Source organism: Protopterus annectens, chromosome 10.part0 (genome assembly GCF_019279795.1).
Source record: "Protopterus annectens isolate FY-2018-M chromosome 10.part0, PAN1.0, whole genome shotgun sequence".
NCBI lineage: Eukaryota > Metazoa > Chordata > Ceratodontiformes > Protopteridae > Protopterus > Protopterus annectens.
Window position 1 is genome coordinate 12211668 of NC_056744.1, and position 16570 is coordinate 12228237.

The 16570-nt window shown below is 40.2% G+C and overlaps 1 protein-coding gene across 2 annotated transcripts in view; it reads right to left on the minus strand.

The window, feature by feature from the left end:
• Positions 1–16570, minus strand: part of TMEM94 (transmembrane protein 94) — a 2655014-nt gene that overhangs the window by 792413 nt on the left and 1846031 nt on the right. The window lies entirely within an intron of this gene.

Sequence of the window (16570 nt, forward strand, 5' to 3'; positions counted from 1 at the left end):
GTTTTATAAGCTGTCACTTAGTTTGATGCAATTGGCCTTGGCAAAGTTCTTAACGGGTTTGGAGTTTGATGGGGGGTTCTAGGTTAGTTTTAACACTAAATTTTATGGTGAGATCTTACCAGAGCATAGGTTCCTAGGTTCATAGGTGTTTACTAGCCCAGCGACCACAAGGGCCTTTTTAAACCTAGCCATGCACCTCAAATCTCTGACAAGTGCTGGTACCCTTTAGAAGTGTAACCAGGGGCTTGAGAGATGAAACATTTACAAGCAGGGGCCTGGGAGATAAAAAAATTTACAGGCTGCTTGTGTCTATTAGAGAGACAGGTGCCATGGCAGGGATGAACTTCCTGTTCCCCATCCAACTGTCCAACTTACATTTGCATTGGGTTAGGGAGGAACTGTGCTTCACATGAATGTGGAGCCTGTTCCAGAGGTGGGGTAACCTCTGGCCTCTGGGATACATACCTGTCTCTCCAGCAAGTCCTATTTATATCACAGGCAAGGTTTAAGTCTTTAGAATGGGTAATTTTAGTGCTGTTTGTTTTGTGGATATGCAGGAGGTCCATCAGATTGGGGTCTGACAATGCCCTGTATGCCAGGCATAGAGCTCTCCTCAACAGCTTGTAGGAGACATAATGCAGGGATAGTGCCTTGAGGTGGTTCTACATAGGACATTTTACTTAGGTTCTGTATTCTTTTAGTGAGGAACCTCTGTGGATGTTCCATTTGTTGGACATGTCTGGTCAGGTACATATCAAAAGGGCCACGATAGGTCTGATGAATCCTGAATACAATGGAACAATCAATGACTTCCTTGGACCTAGATGTCATACATTTCTTTATACATTATGCAACATAGAATGATTTCATCACTACTGTAGACACATGATGGTCAATGGCCAGATTACTGTCTGTGTATCCCCAAGTCCCTCACTACTGGGTCAACTCTATGGGGTGTATTGTCAATATGATAGTTACCAGGGATGGATGACCTTCTGAAGGATACTATTTCTACATAACCTCTTTAGTTTGTCAACAATGTCCGAATGGGATACTGTGTCAAATGCCTTAGCCAGGTCACGGTAGGCAGTGTGAGCCATTTTGCCGTCATAAACTGCTTTGGGGACCTTCTCAAAGAAGTCCAGCAGGTTGAGTAGGCATGACTTGTCCTTGATGAAACCAAACTGGGTTGGGTCTAGTGTCTGGAGGTTTACTATATCATTATTGATCATTCCCATGCTAATTCTTTCCATGGCTTTGCATACACGACTAGTGACACTTATGGGTCTGTAGATGCCCCACGTTTGTGCAGATGGATGACTTATTAAAAGCTACAGTTAAATAGCAATTCTAGACAGCCTGATAAGTCACATTTCATACTATTTAGAAGGCATCGTGAGATATTGTGTGGGCCCACTGATGGAGTGTTCTTGGTCTTAGAAACAGCATTAAGGACCTCTTCCCTAGTGATAGCAGGGGTAGTTATATTTGATGGTATTTCCTGAGGTAAGGTTGAGAGGGACAGATAAGTAAAGTTGTAAATGAATCTGTTGGCAAGTAGGTTTGCTACATCTTCTGGCTCAGTACAGGTGGCTCCATTTACAATGAGCTCTGCACACAATTGTGTATTGCCTTTGAGGTTGTGGACATAGCTAAAGAATGCCTTGGGGTTGTCCTTGCCTTGGGAAGCCAAACTTACCTCAAATCTGGCTTTGGTAGACTATTTGTCCTCTGAGTTGTTAGTTTAGTTTGATGAGAGTGCTTTTATCCTGCTGAATGCTGCAACTCCTAACTTTTGATATGATTTTCTTCCTTCTGTTATACAGCCTATGCTTTTGTGATTCCACCAGGGTGGATTGTTTTTTGAGTTAGTTCTGTATTTCTTCCTGGTGTTATCTCTATGCAGCTATTAACATGCTTGTATAGAGTTTCTGCGAAGAGTTCTGCATAGGCAGCAGTGTTCTCAGGGTTTATGGGGCTTCACATTTTGCCAGATTATCATTTAATATCAGGATGTTAGCCTTAGACTAGCTCCTCAATATTACAGGTTTAGCTGGGGGTCCAGGTTTTATTGTTGCTTCAAAGGAGACCATTTCGTGGTCTGAGTTTACCAGAGAAGACATTATACTAACAGGTGTGCAGCACTCTCCCATATTAGTGAGGACCACATCCACTATGGTTGTACCCCATCCATGTTGGTGTACTAACAACCTGGTCCAGGAAGTCTGTGTTTACAAAATCCAGGAATCTCTGTGCCTGTACATTTGGTGTCATATAGGATTCCCAGTTAATAGGGTAATTAAAGTTGCCCATGAATTTGGTGTTGGGTTGGATGGCAAATGTTTCCAATAAGTTTAAATACATGGTATGGTTTTCTTGGGTCATACAGGGGGACCTTCAGCTTGCAAGGAAGTGGTACTGGATTTTGCCTATGGTAATTTCAACATGGAGTAGCTCAAGTCCATTGTCCTGTTTGACCAGCCTTGAAGTGTATTTATTTTTTATGCAAATCGAACCACCTCCACCTTTACTCTACGTCTGTGTGGTAACTGGTCTAAATGTGTGGAAGGCATTATAACCTTGCACTGTTGGTGTGCTCTATGCAGCTTTAAACCATGTCTCAGTGATTGCACAGACATCAGCATTCTCTAGGCTGAGGAAAGCTTCTAGGGAGTGCAGTTTTTGGTTTAGACTCGTAGCACTGAGCAGTAATACCTTTAGATTTCCTTTGTTTTGATTTGCTATGCCAGAAGTAGTTTCAGTTTGGCATTGCCTAAAAAAAAGGCACTATGGGGAAAGACAATGTTTTAGCTAATATTTCGAAAGCCTAGCAGGGAGAGATGCAGACCACCCCTGGTAAAGCAGCGTGACCTGTTGACCATCTTCTTGCTTGCTGACAAATATTGCACCCCCTTAGAATGTCACCAGAAACTAAGTGTCGCTTGTCTAGTCAGGATTTAATACACAAGCCTTTGTAGGCCCTGTTCAAGCAGCTTTACTATGTACAAACACATAAGGATTGAGGCTTAACGATTTTGACTTAGATAAACTTATATATACAAACTAGTTATTACATTCATACATGCTCACTCTCTGTCTGCACACTCAAACTGGCACTGAAGCTAGCACGTGCTTGCTATTTATATTCACGTTCAGTCCTTGAAATGCTTCTTAAAGGCGCACACACACACACACACACACACACACACACACACACTGTTCTACATCCTCCCTCTTTGAGAAATAAGTCATGCAATATTGACATCAGTTGACATGCAATCAATACAAATAATTCTTTGTTATACAGAACTAGATTACTTATTTATTTATTTACATTTGTTGACCGGGCTAGTCTAACTGGATACATGTCCATTTTCAGTAGAGACCTGTGGAGAAAAGCTCCAAGCATAGACAGAAAACTTATTATACAATATTAATATAAAAAAATTAGCTATTATCAAGTACACATAATAACAATATTTGAATATTTGTGAAAGAAAAAAAGAAAAACAAAAATATTGTGCGCCGAGTTATTTAGAGGGGAATGAACTAAGATCAAATACAGAAGAATAGACGATATTTGACAGGGAAAAAAACAGAGCAATACATTTTTAAAAAGTTATAAAAAGTTTTTTTTTTGTTAGTTTACTTGTTAGTACAGGTAGGAAACATACTACAGCAAAAAGGACACTGAAAGGTTTGAGCAATATAGTACACTGGAGAAGTGAAGTAAAAGGGAGAGCAGGAATGGGTAAAGTGAAAAATCAGTCAGGGTTTGTGCAGGGACAAAGCCAGTGAGTTTTAAGATGCTCTTTGAGATGTTTTTTTTAAAAAGATGTGTGGAAGAGAGAGTAGAAAGTTCACTTGGAAGCTGATTCCAGTCTTTTCCCACAGTGTTAGTGAATAGAGTGTCCCCAGCTTTGTGTTAGATTTAATAGTGGAAACTAGAAACTTATTAGCTGAGCGAAGAGTTGAAAGGTTTTTGTAAGGGGTAGTCAGATTAGAGAGGATTGGGGTATTATTGGGGTGGTAAAGTATCTTTTGGGTTATAGTAAGGTGATGACAAAGTAGTTGGTGCTACAGTTCTAACCATCCCAGTTGTTTGAGGTTGAGACAGTGGTGGGTTCTGAAAGGGTTGCCAGTGGCAAATCTGGCTATGTTATTACAGCTAGTGGCAAGTTTGTTAAGGTTGTTTTTAGAAAGATTAGTATAAATGGCAGCAGCATAGAACAGGGTAGAGATCAGGTGAGTCTGGGCTATAGTGGCTCTGGCTGTTGGTGTAAAGAAGGGTTTGATTCTATACAGGGAACCTAGTTTTTTGTCGACAGATTTTATGGTAGTGTTGATGTGATCATCATAGCTAAGGTTGTTGTCTATGGTTATGCCCAGGAGACGGGCTGTAGTATCAGGGGATATGGTGGTTCCATTGTTAGAGGTTATAGTGAAGAGAAATTGTGGTGATTTTAGAGTAGGAGTAAAGAGTAATAATTTTGTTTTTTAGGGGTTCAGGAGGAGGCAGTGTTGCATGAACCAATTTTCAACAGTATAAAATACAGATTGGGTGAGGGTCTGGAGTAAGGTTGGGGACCTATCTGAGCAGATTAAAGTATAATCATCAGCATACTCTATGCAGGTGGCTTGAGGAATTTTAGTATTTAAGTCATTAATAAACATTGAAAAGAGAAGAGGGCCTAGGATAGAGCCTTGAGGTTCTCCAATGTTTACGGGGAGGGGAGTTGGAAGCTTATTGTCCCAAAGGACTGCTTGATGTTGGTTGTCTAAATAGGATTTAAACCAGAGTAATGCCTGTGCATCCAGTGAATGGGCTTTTAATACCTCAATAAGCAGATTATGGTTGACTATATTGAAGGCTTTTGAAAGGTCGATAAACAAAGCGGAGGAGAGAGAGTTATTGTTGCAAATTTTATTTATACAGTCAGGAAAGGATAGCAGGGCAGTTGAAGTACTATGGAATGGTCTGAAACCATGCTGGCAGTTGGCAAGTAAATTGTTGTGGAGGAGATGGTCAAGTAGTTGTTGGTGGATGCATTTTTCCATTATTTTAGCTATAGAAGAGAGTAGGGCAATTGGTCTACAGTTGGAAATAGTTGATGTCCCACCTTTATATAGAAGAATGATGTGAGACACCTTCCATATAAGAGGGATTTTACTTTCTGAAATAGTTCTATTAATAAGGATAGAAATAGCATAGGCAATGTCTTTAGCTGCAATTTGCAGGTATTCTGCTGGTATACAGTCAGCAGAAGGGGTGCATGGCTTGAGTTTTTGAAAGAGGTTACAAATGAGGGATGTAGGTACTGGTTGTATGTGAAAAGAAGGAACTGAATTTGTTGTGGTATTACGTGGGAGGGAGCTAGTGGGTGGTAGAGTATTAGCTAGAGTTTGTATGGCTTCTATAAAGTAGTTGTTAAAGGAATCAGCTATTAGTTTAGGGTTATTGTGGGTGATTCCTGATGGGGTGGGAGACTTGGAGTGCCCTGGGTGAAGTAATTTGTTCATAGCGGACCAGAAATGTTGTGGTTTTTGTTTGTGGGTTTGTTGGAGGTGAAGGTAAAATTTTTTTTGTCTAGCAGAATTTCTTTTTTGGTGGCATTTCTTAATTGTTTAAAGTAAAGGTGGGTCAGAAGGGCTTTTAGAGGCTCTCCACTTGGCCCAGATTTTATTTCTTAGGAGGATTTTTTGCCTAGTTTGTTTTGTGAGCTATGGGGCAGTTTTGGTCTTAATTTGGGATGTGCGATAGGGGGCATGGAAATCTAGGATTTGAAGGAATCTAGTATTAAAGTAGGGGACTGCTTCATCAAGTTGAAGATGGAGCAGTGGTGACCAGTCACATGCCTTCAGTTCTCTTTGGAAGTTCTCAGGGTGAAAGTTTTTTTTTTTAGAACGGGAGGTTTTGAAAATAGTAGCATTGGGCCTATGAAGTTTTTGTTTAATTATATAGGTAAGAGCATGGTCACTGATGTCATCTGGAAGGGTTCCTGGTTTATAAGTAGTAGGGTGACTGTTATGAGAATCCAGTCTAGTGTGGTTTCCTTACCATTTTGTTTGTTGGTTGTAGTAGGGGTGGTTATCATTTGTGAGAAACCATAAAGATGCATGTGGTTAATGGGATTGGGGGACCTACAGGTAGCCCAGTCTATATTAAAGTCACCTAACACAATGCTTTCCTGGGGTAGGTGGATAGATAGGCCACTAAGTATATTTTCTAGAGTACTGATATTGTTACGATAGGAAGAGAGTATATAGACGGATTTATAGTTATTGATTTGCAGTTTGACTAAAAGGGTTTCTGCAATGGAGTTTGTGGGAAGTGGCACATTGAAGGGTGATACTTGGAGTTCTGATTTATAAAACATGGCTACTTCCCCCACCTTTTTTGGTAATATGGTCTTTTCTCAGGATGTTATATCCTGGGGGGATAATATCATGGCCTTTGGTTGAAGGTTTAAGCCAAGTTTCAGTAATACAGAGGATATCAAATTTGTGTACATCTAGGAGTGCATGAAGATGGGATATTTTATTGTTAATGCTATGGATGTTAAAAGTGAGCTATCAGAAGGGAGTTAGATGAACTTGTTGGGGTAGAGGTGGTGTGGGGTTTTTGGTTAAGTGGGTCACTGGGAAGTCTTGCATCGGGGCCAGGGTTTGGATGGATATCACCATCTAAGAGGGGATGTTGTTGAGGTTTTTGTATTAGTTTTATGATTTTAAAGTAGTTGTAAGGGGGTTTCTTGTCATGGAAGTAAGTGATATGGGTAGATATGTGGTACTTTGGAAGGGTATAGCTAGAAGTAGAGGTTATGTTAATGTAGTTGAGGGAATTTATATGTGAGAATGGTTGGGTTTGTTGGTAGTGGTGGTGCTGTTTTAGCAGAGAATAATGTTCAAAGAAGGTTAGTGTGAATACTAGAGTTAGGGAAGCTAGAATAGTGGGTAAGAGTAGGAGGTATGTATAAATAGAGTTATGTTTAGAGGCCACTGGGTTGAATAGGTAAGGGTGGCGTGAGATGAAGGAAGGTGTCTTGTATTGTGTAGGAGTAAAGGTGTCTAGTAACAGGTGAAAATAGAGGTGACAGAAGGAGGGAGAGAGAGTTGTAAGAGGTAGAGTGGATTGAGAGAAAGAAGTTTAATATGAGTTGTTATAAGGTTACAAATGTGAAAAGGAAGTTAAGTTTAGTTGGTAAAACTAGAAAATAGAGGTGACAGAAGGAGGGAGAGAGAGTTGCAGGAGGTAGAGTGGCCTGAGGGAAAAAAGTTTAATATGAGTTGTTATAAGGTTACAAATGTGAAAGGAAGTTAAGTTTAGTTGGTAAAAGCAGGAGGTAATAGTAAGGACAGGTAAGGGGGAGGGTGTAAAGGTTATTAAGTACTGTTCAGGAATTATTGTTGTAGGAAGTGGGGGTGTTAAGTGGAAGTAGATTGTGATATGTAGTTGAGGGGTAGGGGTGTGGCTATGCAAGTATAAAGCTAACAGCACTGGGGGTGGGTGAGAATTGGGGGTAGGGTAGGGGAACGGAGCAGGTTAGAGCAGGTAGATGAGGAGTTTGCAGAGACAGAGAGTAACAGGTTCCAGGTGCAGAGAATGTGGTCAGAGGTATGTAGAGTTTGGTACAGCAGGTTGGAGGTAAAAAAGGATAGTGGAGTGGGAGGAAAAATAGGAGAGGTATAATGGAGCTAGAGGGTGTGAAGAGAAAGGGATAAGAGCAGCAGAACAATGCAAAAAGATTCTCAGCTAGGCAAAGGGAAATCTGAGAGAAGATCCAGGGAAGAATAACTAGGGAAAGTGGGGGGAATAGTTATAGCCTAAAGCTAGCTTGGAGCGCCACCTAGAGGGCAGAGAGTAGAATACAATGCAACTGTGACAGAAGTAGCAGGTAGGGGTGAAACAGATAATGGGTCCAGGGGTACGGAAATATGGCAGTAGGAACACCCTTCTTTTGGTAAATTCATAACCTGGGTGACCATGATGCAAAATCTGGATACATTCACGTTGTAAGGAAGCAGGAACAACAATTTTAGGATCTTTGAAAATAATACTATCTTCCATCAATATCTCTAAGGAAAACAAGTTTGCACTTCAGGTGGTACACTATATTGCGCTGATGGCCACCCAACATTAATGTAGTGGTTGAGCTTTTGCAAAATTGGATCAGTTGTTGTATGATCTCTCAGCTCATCAAGTCTAGTGGTAGAAAAATTACGCACTTCCATTAAGTCACAGTCAAAATTCTCTGTGTCAAGCTGTTCCATTGTATTTCTGGGCGATTTCTGGGCGATCTGGATAAGGTATCAGCCAGGTAAAGAAGCTTGCCTTTTGTATAGACCATTTTGAAGTTACACTTTTGCAGTTTGAGTATCATTCTTTGTAATCTCGCTGGAGCTGAAAGCATAGGCTTCTTTAGAATGGTAACTAGAGGTTGGTGATCAATTTCAATCTGAATAGCTCGACCATAGATATAACCATGAAACTTTGAACATGCAAATACTATTGCCAAAAGTTCTTTCTCAATTTGAGCATGTTGCATTTTAGTTTGGGTAAGAGTACTAGATGCAGAGGCTACTGGTCTGCCTTCATGAGAATACCTATGTCAAAACCAAATTTTGAAGCATCACAGGAAAGAGTGACTGGTTTATTGACATCATAGTATCTTAATGTAGGTAGGGTGGCAATTTTGTGCTTAAGGTCTTCAAATGCCTTCTGGTGCTATTCCAACCATGACCATGTAACATTTTTGTGCTTCAGCTCTCTTAAAGGTGCTGTCAACTCACTGAACTCTGGTATAAACTTGCCTAAATAGTTGGCCATGTCAAGAAAACGTTGTAGAGCTTGAACATTATCTGGTGCTGACATCTCAAGAAGAGCTGCTTGCTTAGATGGGTCTGGTCTCAAGCCAGTGCTGGTAAATAAATGACAAACACATGTATCTTCTGGTAGTCTGAATTTGCACTTGAGAGGATTAAGCTTAAAGTTCACTTCACGTGCTCTGTCTAGAACTCTTTTAAGGTTTCTGTCATGCTCATGCTCTGCTTCACCATTGCCTCCAACCAATAAATCATCTACTATTATGGCACAAGAATAACCTGAAAAAAATTGCTCCATTGCACACTGGAAGACTTCACTTGCAGAATTTATTCCAAATGGCATCCTCAGGAATCTATATCGGCCAAACGGGGTACTGAAAATAGTCTGTAAGGAGGATTTGCGATCAAGCATCACTTGCCAAAATGAACTTCTTGCATCCAAGACAGAAAAAACAGTGGCATTTGGTACTAGGGCTGCGACTTCCTCGACTGTATGCATTGGATGATGCAGTCTCTTTAATGCTTTGTTTGAATCTCTTTGGTCAATACATATTCTGACTTCATCTGAGCATTTTGTGGGCTGCTACCATAGACGACACAAATTCAATTGGTTCTGTAACTGGACAAATTACACCTTGCTGCACCATTTTATCAAACTGAGCTTTGACTTTTTCCTGCATAGCTATCAGAACATTTCTAGCTGGTCTGACTACTGGACTAACCTCTGGGTATAACTTCATAGAATACACAACTGGAAGTTTGCCCAACTTGTCATGAAAACATCAGCATACTCTGAGAAAATGGCTTCAGAAAAATTGTAACTAGGACATGTGCTTATATGATGAACTTCTTCGGTAAATGAAAGCAAATTCATTCTCAAACTGTCTCTGCGACCCAATAATGACTGCACAGGTCTTCGAACTACATGGAATAAGCTGTAACAGTTCCTAGTCACACAACATGAAAGCACTACTTGAGCCTTCGGTCTGAATTTCTTCACCTCCATAAGCAATACGTTTCACACTACTTGCCACACTGAGTTGTTCATTAGTCCTCACCTTAGCAAATGTGTCTGTTGACGTAACATTACACTTTGAACTCGGTGAACTTGCCATTGATCTGGACAGTACAAAACACTTTGTACTTTGCCAACAAATTCACTGCATCAGCCTTTTCACCAATTACTGAAACACCATCTATGCAGAAAGTAAAACTGCAGCTCTCTATATGTTCAACTTGCTTTTTTGAGTGACCCTTCTTTGTAATTGTGTGAGGTTTACTTGATTTGCAAAACTTTTGAAAACTGTTCCATTTTTTACACTGGTAGCATTGCTGAACAAATGATAAGCATTTCTCTCTTTTAGACTCATGACTGGCACCACAATTGCGTCAGTTAACAATAAAGCTGGATTTTGGTTTTGCTGACTCACACTTGTACTGCATTAAGCATGCTCCTTTCTTAGAACTTGCTGGAAAACTATGTGGGTTCCTAGGAGAACCAGCAGGAGCTGTAGCTGCGATGTGCTTAGGCCTGTTTTTGCTTGCCACACATTGCATGCTGTCTATATTTGCACTGGAGCCTGCTGAAACCATACTTTGCAAGCATACTTGTGAGCCTTTCTGTAACTTCATGGATTTGACAAATCTCAATACCTTTACTCAGCATGAAATCACTGTCATGAAGCAAAATCTGGTTCACAGCAGCACTATTAATACCACGCACAAGCCAGTCCTTTAGTAACTCATCTTTTAATTCACCTAACTGACACATTTTAGCTTTGTTCCTCAGGTCAGTATTATAAGCTGCAAAAGTTTCCCTGGTTTCTGATGTCGTGTGTAAAATGAATGCCTTTCTAATAAAATATTTGTCTGGGGGTTACACATTTCTTTAAATCTGCACTTCAAACACTCGGGGTCTCCCCTTCATTCAGCCTGTACAACAATATGATGATTTTCACCTTCTCCCTCAAATACAGCTGGTGCATATACAAATGAACGCTCTCTTTCAATGGCCTCTGACCCAGCTAGGATTAGCAAAACAAATGCCCTGGTAACTGCATCTTTGTCAGAGCAAATTGCTTGTATAAAAATATTGTAATCTTGCTCAAATATTCTCCAGTTCTCTGCAATATTTTGATCAAATACAAGTGGTGAGGGCTTCTGAAATCCATCTGCCAATATTAACACATACCAGTGAAGGGTTTTGCAAATATGCATGAACACACACCCATACACACATGCCAGAAATTTATGCCAGTATTCATAAATTTGCCTAACTGCACTGAACTTTGCAAAACAAGTCTCTGGCATTGGAATACATTAGAAATCACTATACTGAAAGAAATCGCCTCTTATCAGTGCAAGAAACATTTCAAAATAATTGCACCATGGGAATGAACTGGGCAGAAGAAGCACAGAGTATGAAACATTTCGAAGTCACTGCACTTTGCGAATAAACAGTACATGGCACACAAACACCCTCAAAATGGAAATACTTTGCTATGTAACTTTTTACAGTGCAAGGAACACACTGTAATGGGGGCACTTTGCGGACAGACATACCCAGCATAAGAAACTTTTTGAAATGGCTGTACTCTGACTATACTTCATGAAATAGGTGCACTTGGCACACAAACTCTTCAGAATACATGTACAGCAATAAGCACACACTGCAAAAGTACCTCTACACACACTGAGATACTTCAAATAACTCTAGTTATGCCCTGAATATACTACACAGTAGTTATGCCAAAACACAGTATTTTGTCAAAAACATGCAGCCGCCTTGCTTTATTTTTGTGTAATGTGCCCTTTTTGCCCTTATTATATTAGTTTTACTCATTTAATCTCTTTTCATGCCCAATGTACTTTTCTTTTGATCGTTTTACTCTAAACATGACTTTGCTTTAAACATGCTTGTTTTGCCTTAAAGATGCTCATTTTGTAATTCAGAGGTAATTTTATCTGCTTTTCTGATAATCATTTTATCAAATATCTTAATTTTAAACTTTTTTTATTAATAAACCTTTTGTGCCTCCTGCTTATTTAATAATGCGGTTTGTGCCCTTGTAATGCTCCATTTTTATCTTTTTTATAAAATAAACTGTTTGTGCAAGCTTTCATTACCTTTGGTTCTTTTCTGGACTTTTTTTGTGTTCATTTCTCTTAGTTAACCTTCACTATTAACTCTGCACCTTGTAGCTCTGGAAAGCAGTCTCTGGAATCCCGGTACTGACACCATGTCACTCGTCTTGACAGGATGTAATAGACTAGTCTTTGTAGGTTCTGTTTAAGCAGCTTTATTATGTACAAACACATCAGGATTGAGGCTTAATGACTAACTTATATAAACTATATACAAACTAGCTATTACATTCAAACAAGCTCACTCTCTGGCTGCACTCTAAAAATGGCACTGAAGCTAGCATGTGCTTGCTATTTATATGCACATTCAGTCCTTGAAATGCTTCTTAAAATTACAGCAAACACACACACACACACACACACACACACACACACACACACACACACACACACACACACACACACTGTTCTACACTAAGCCAATTATTAAAATCATTCATCTTTTGTTTGTATTGTGGCATCATCCTTGGAGAAGGTAAAATGCTGCTCAATGCTAGGCTCATACCAGCTTGGGACACACATTCTGAGAGTTCCATGATGTCTCTCTTCAGATAGCCTAGGGAGGTTCACCTCAGGTCAGTTACACCCACATGAACTATAACCGAGTTCTACTGGTACTTGTGGTCCAATGACCTGAGTGAGTGCAAAATGTGGATCATCATAGCCCCTGATAAGCAACTAACACTGACTTTCTCCTTACTCAGTCCGGTGAGAGGGACATCACTGTGTCTCATGATGAAGTCTCTAATGACCAGAATATTGGACTGTGTGGTGGCTTGCCTTATGGGCTAAGACGTAGAGGCTCCATGAGATGTGATTGTATGTGTTGATATGGGTGTTGTTTTGAAAGAGTGCATTAGGGGCTACTGAGGGTATTTGTTATGTGTACTTCATCTTGGAGGTCTTTGGGGTTTAGGAAGGTTACATTTAAGTGCCTCAGCATATGCGGGTCTATATGTCTGCTTTGAATTGTTTGTGATGGGTGCAGCATGTGTACTACTGACAACCTTATTGACATTAGGAGTACTTTTATGTGAGAGCTTCATCTCTGGTGACATTGTGTAAATATATCTGTCACATACCATATCAGTTTGTTTGAGAATTAACTGGTTGTCAGTAAACATTAGGCAATGTCTGCATCGCCTTAGGATGCCCATATCCACCAAGTTGCTAACGGAGATGGTCAGAAAGTTAATATCCATAGCAACAAACATTTTTTATTGATTAGACAGTTGTAGTGAGAATATAAAACAATATCATGAGTATCCAATTTGCAACTCTGTAACAGTGCTTGTCACTGCAAAGTAGTTGTCCTGTTTGCAACTAGGTATTGGTGAAATTTCAGTTGTGCTTTTACAGGTAAAATGTGCACTGCCAAACACTTGAGAGGAAACTAATATGTAGACCCTGAAAATTTAAGGATGAAGTATTTAGACATATTCTGAAGTTAGAAACAAATCAAGTAGAACTTACTGAAAACAAAGACTTAGCTTGTCAAGAATGATGAAAGTGGGGGAGTCACATGAGTGGCTACTGCCTAGCAACTACAAGTGTTGGTCTCACAACAGCTTCACTCTTCTAAGATAAAATGCTACTTAACTTCAAAAAAATAGCACCAATCCAAGATGAGAAGTGGGCCACAGTCTGTTTAGTTATCCAGAGTCTTGCCCCAGATGATGCAAGCATATGCAGACTCGTTGTAGCCTTTTCCTGGTATATGCCTTGAAAAGCAACCAGACCAATCAGGAACATCAAGCACAGACACTCATTGCCAACCAGAAACAATCAGGAATCAATGCACTCTGCTCTTTCTCTCAACAGGAGTAGAATATAAGCACAAATTCCAAGCTGTCAGCTATAAAGCAGTTATTAAGCTTTCCAGTGATCAGCTTGGGAGGGAGCAGCATCCCCCCATTTTTGTGAGCATCAGGTCTAGGATATTTGTACCTCTGGTTGGGGAGGTAATTAGTTGCTTCAGGGTGTTTGCATTGATGCAGTCCAAAACCCTCAGAGAAAGTGAATTATGGGTCATCTAAGTCTCCAAATTTAAGTCACTAATAAGTATGGTGCTAGGCTGAATGTTGAGATTCCTGTAGATTTAGCTAGATGATGTGGTTTTCCAGACTCATGTTAGGGAATCTGTAGAGAACAAGGATATGACAGGAGTCACACCTATGATTAAGTTAGGCATGAGGCAGCTCAAGCAAGTCATGCTGTTGGACCAGTCTAGCAGTGTACCTGTCTTTTATTTACACTGAAACACCTCCTCCCTTTGTTTTATCCTGAGCTGAGGGAGATCGAAATGTATGAAAGGCATTGTAGTCTTTGAAAGCTGGGGTGCTCTCCATAGTTTTGAACCATGCTTCCATGACTACACATATGTCTGCATTCTCTAGGGTGAGGAGTGTTTCCAGGGAGTTTAGTTTTTTATTTAAACTCCTAGCACTGAGTAGCAGTACCTTTAGGTGGTCATGAGTGATTTGTGTTTTGTTGGAGGGTATAACAACTTAGCACTCCCTAGAAAAGGAATTATGGGGATAGATAAAGTTTTTGCTAGTACCTAGAAGCCAAGTGGTGATGTGCAAGCCATCTCTGCCAAAGCACTGTTGGTTTGTCGATCCTGTCTCCCCAGGGAGACATACTGGATCCTCTTGTGACAACAGAAACTACCAAGAAATGCAGAAAAAAGGTGAACTAAGTGATAAAGTGGAGTATAACAAAGATAAACCAAGTAGCAAAAGAAAAAGCAAACTCCACAACGTTGAACAAATTAAATGAGAATAAAAATAAAGCTTTCATGCAATAAATCCTCCTTCAGTGTTCACACAATTTCACAAGGACAATGGTCCTTTTATACAATAAAAACCTCATCACATGTCAGCACAAACCTATCACAAAACATCAATTAAGAAATTATCAATTAAGAATTTTTTAAAAATTAAAGCAAAACCATCTAAAAATGTACATTAATGATAACAATAATAATATAACATCCCTAGTTTTCTATCGTACTTGTTGCGGTTTAGTTTTTAATACTGGTTTCAGTGTTACTTGCTTATTTAAGCCAGGATAAACGTCAGCCTGTAAACGGATGATCCACTCATACTCTTTTGTATCCAATTTATTGACCATATCACCTCATCTAATATTTGGGAATAGGATATCCATAAAGTACAGTTTTGTACCTACCATAAATGTAGATGATCGAGTGTTCACCCTGCTGCAGTCATCACACTTGGGTTATCCTGCCGTCAGGCGGTCCCGCAGTCGGCCCGAATTCCAAAGTCTTGGTCCGGTGTTGGTTGCTGTCGCTTCTTACTGGACATCAGAGCGCCAGGGGTATATGAGAGGCATCCAATGCCATTTTCTTCAGTTTTTCTTGCCCCAGATGTCAGGTGCCCCCAAAAGGTAGGCAAAACGTATATATATATATATATATATATATATATATATATATATATATATATATATGGCTATATAAAAATAAAACAAAACCCTTAGGTACAAACAAATACACCACAGAGGTAGTATAGGATAAAGTGGTAGCGATAGGTTCAGCTAGTTCAGAGGGGATGGAGGGAGGGTAACCTGGACTGCAGCAGGGTGAACACTCGAACACCTACATTTATGGTAGGTACAAAACTGTACTATGTTCATCATGTTACCCTGCTGCAGTCATCACACACGGGTTGAATCTCAAAGAGTTTTGAGATAGCTTTTCCTTGTGATCCTGTAGCATAGGCTACAAAGAGCTGGTCAGTTTTTCTGAAAGCCTTAGTTTTATCCAAGTAGTAACGTAATTGCCTGTGAATGCCCAAAGAGTGCGGGAGTCTTTCTCCTTTGTTCTGGGGGTTTGGGAAGAAGGTGGGCAAGTGAATGGTTTGGTTTAGGGCCACACTGGATACCACCTTTGGCATAAAGGAAGGATTAGTTCATAGAGAAACACTGTCTTGATGGAAAATGAGGAAAGGTTCCACTGCCATTAGTGCCTGTAGCTCTGAGACTCTTCTAGCTGAGGTTATTGCTAGTAGTAGGGCAGTTTTCCATGAAAAGAAATTTTAAATCAGTTGAGAAAGCTGGTTAAAAGTGCGGCAGTGTAAGCTTTTCCAGGACAAAGTTGAGATCCCAAGTAAGTGTTGGAGCTCTCCTTGGTGGTCTTAAGTTCTTAGCCCCTCTGAGGTACTGTCTTAGGAGTGGATGTAAAAATAAAGGAGGATCAGTGCTGAAATTGCTGAGGCGTGGATCTTAATAGATGAAAAGGAAAGTCCTTTGACTAACATCTCAGTTAGATATTGTAGAATCTGAGGAATGTTCGGCTCCAGGGAATTTAGGCCTTTAGCCTGGTGCCAGGCGCAAAATCTTTTCCATTTGTCTGAATAGGTTTTCCTGGTGCTGGGCCTCCTGGCCCCCAGAATGACATCCATAACAGCTTTGGATAAAGGTGTTGGCTGGTTGTTTAGGTAATTTGCCATGCAGCCAGGTTTAAAGTCTTGAGCTGGCTGTGTAGAATCAGATTGTCTCACTGGGTGAGCAGGTGAGGAATTTGTGGCAAAATCCATGGTGGGCCCTGGGCCATGTTCCTTAAAATTGGATACAAATGTTG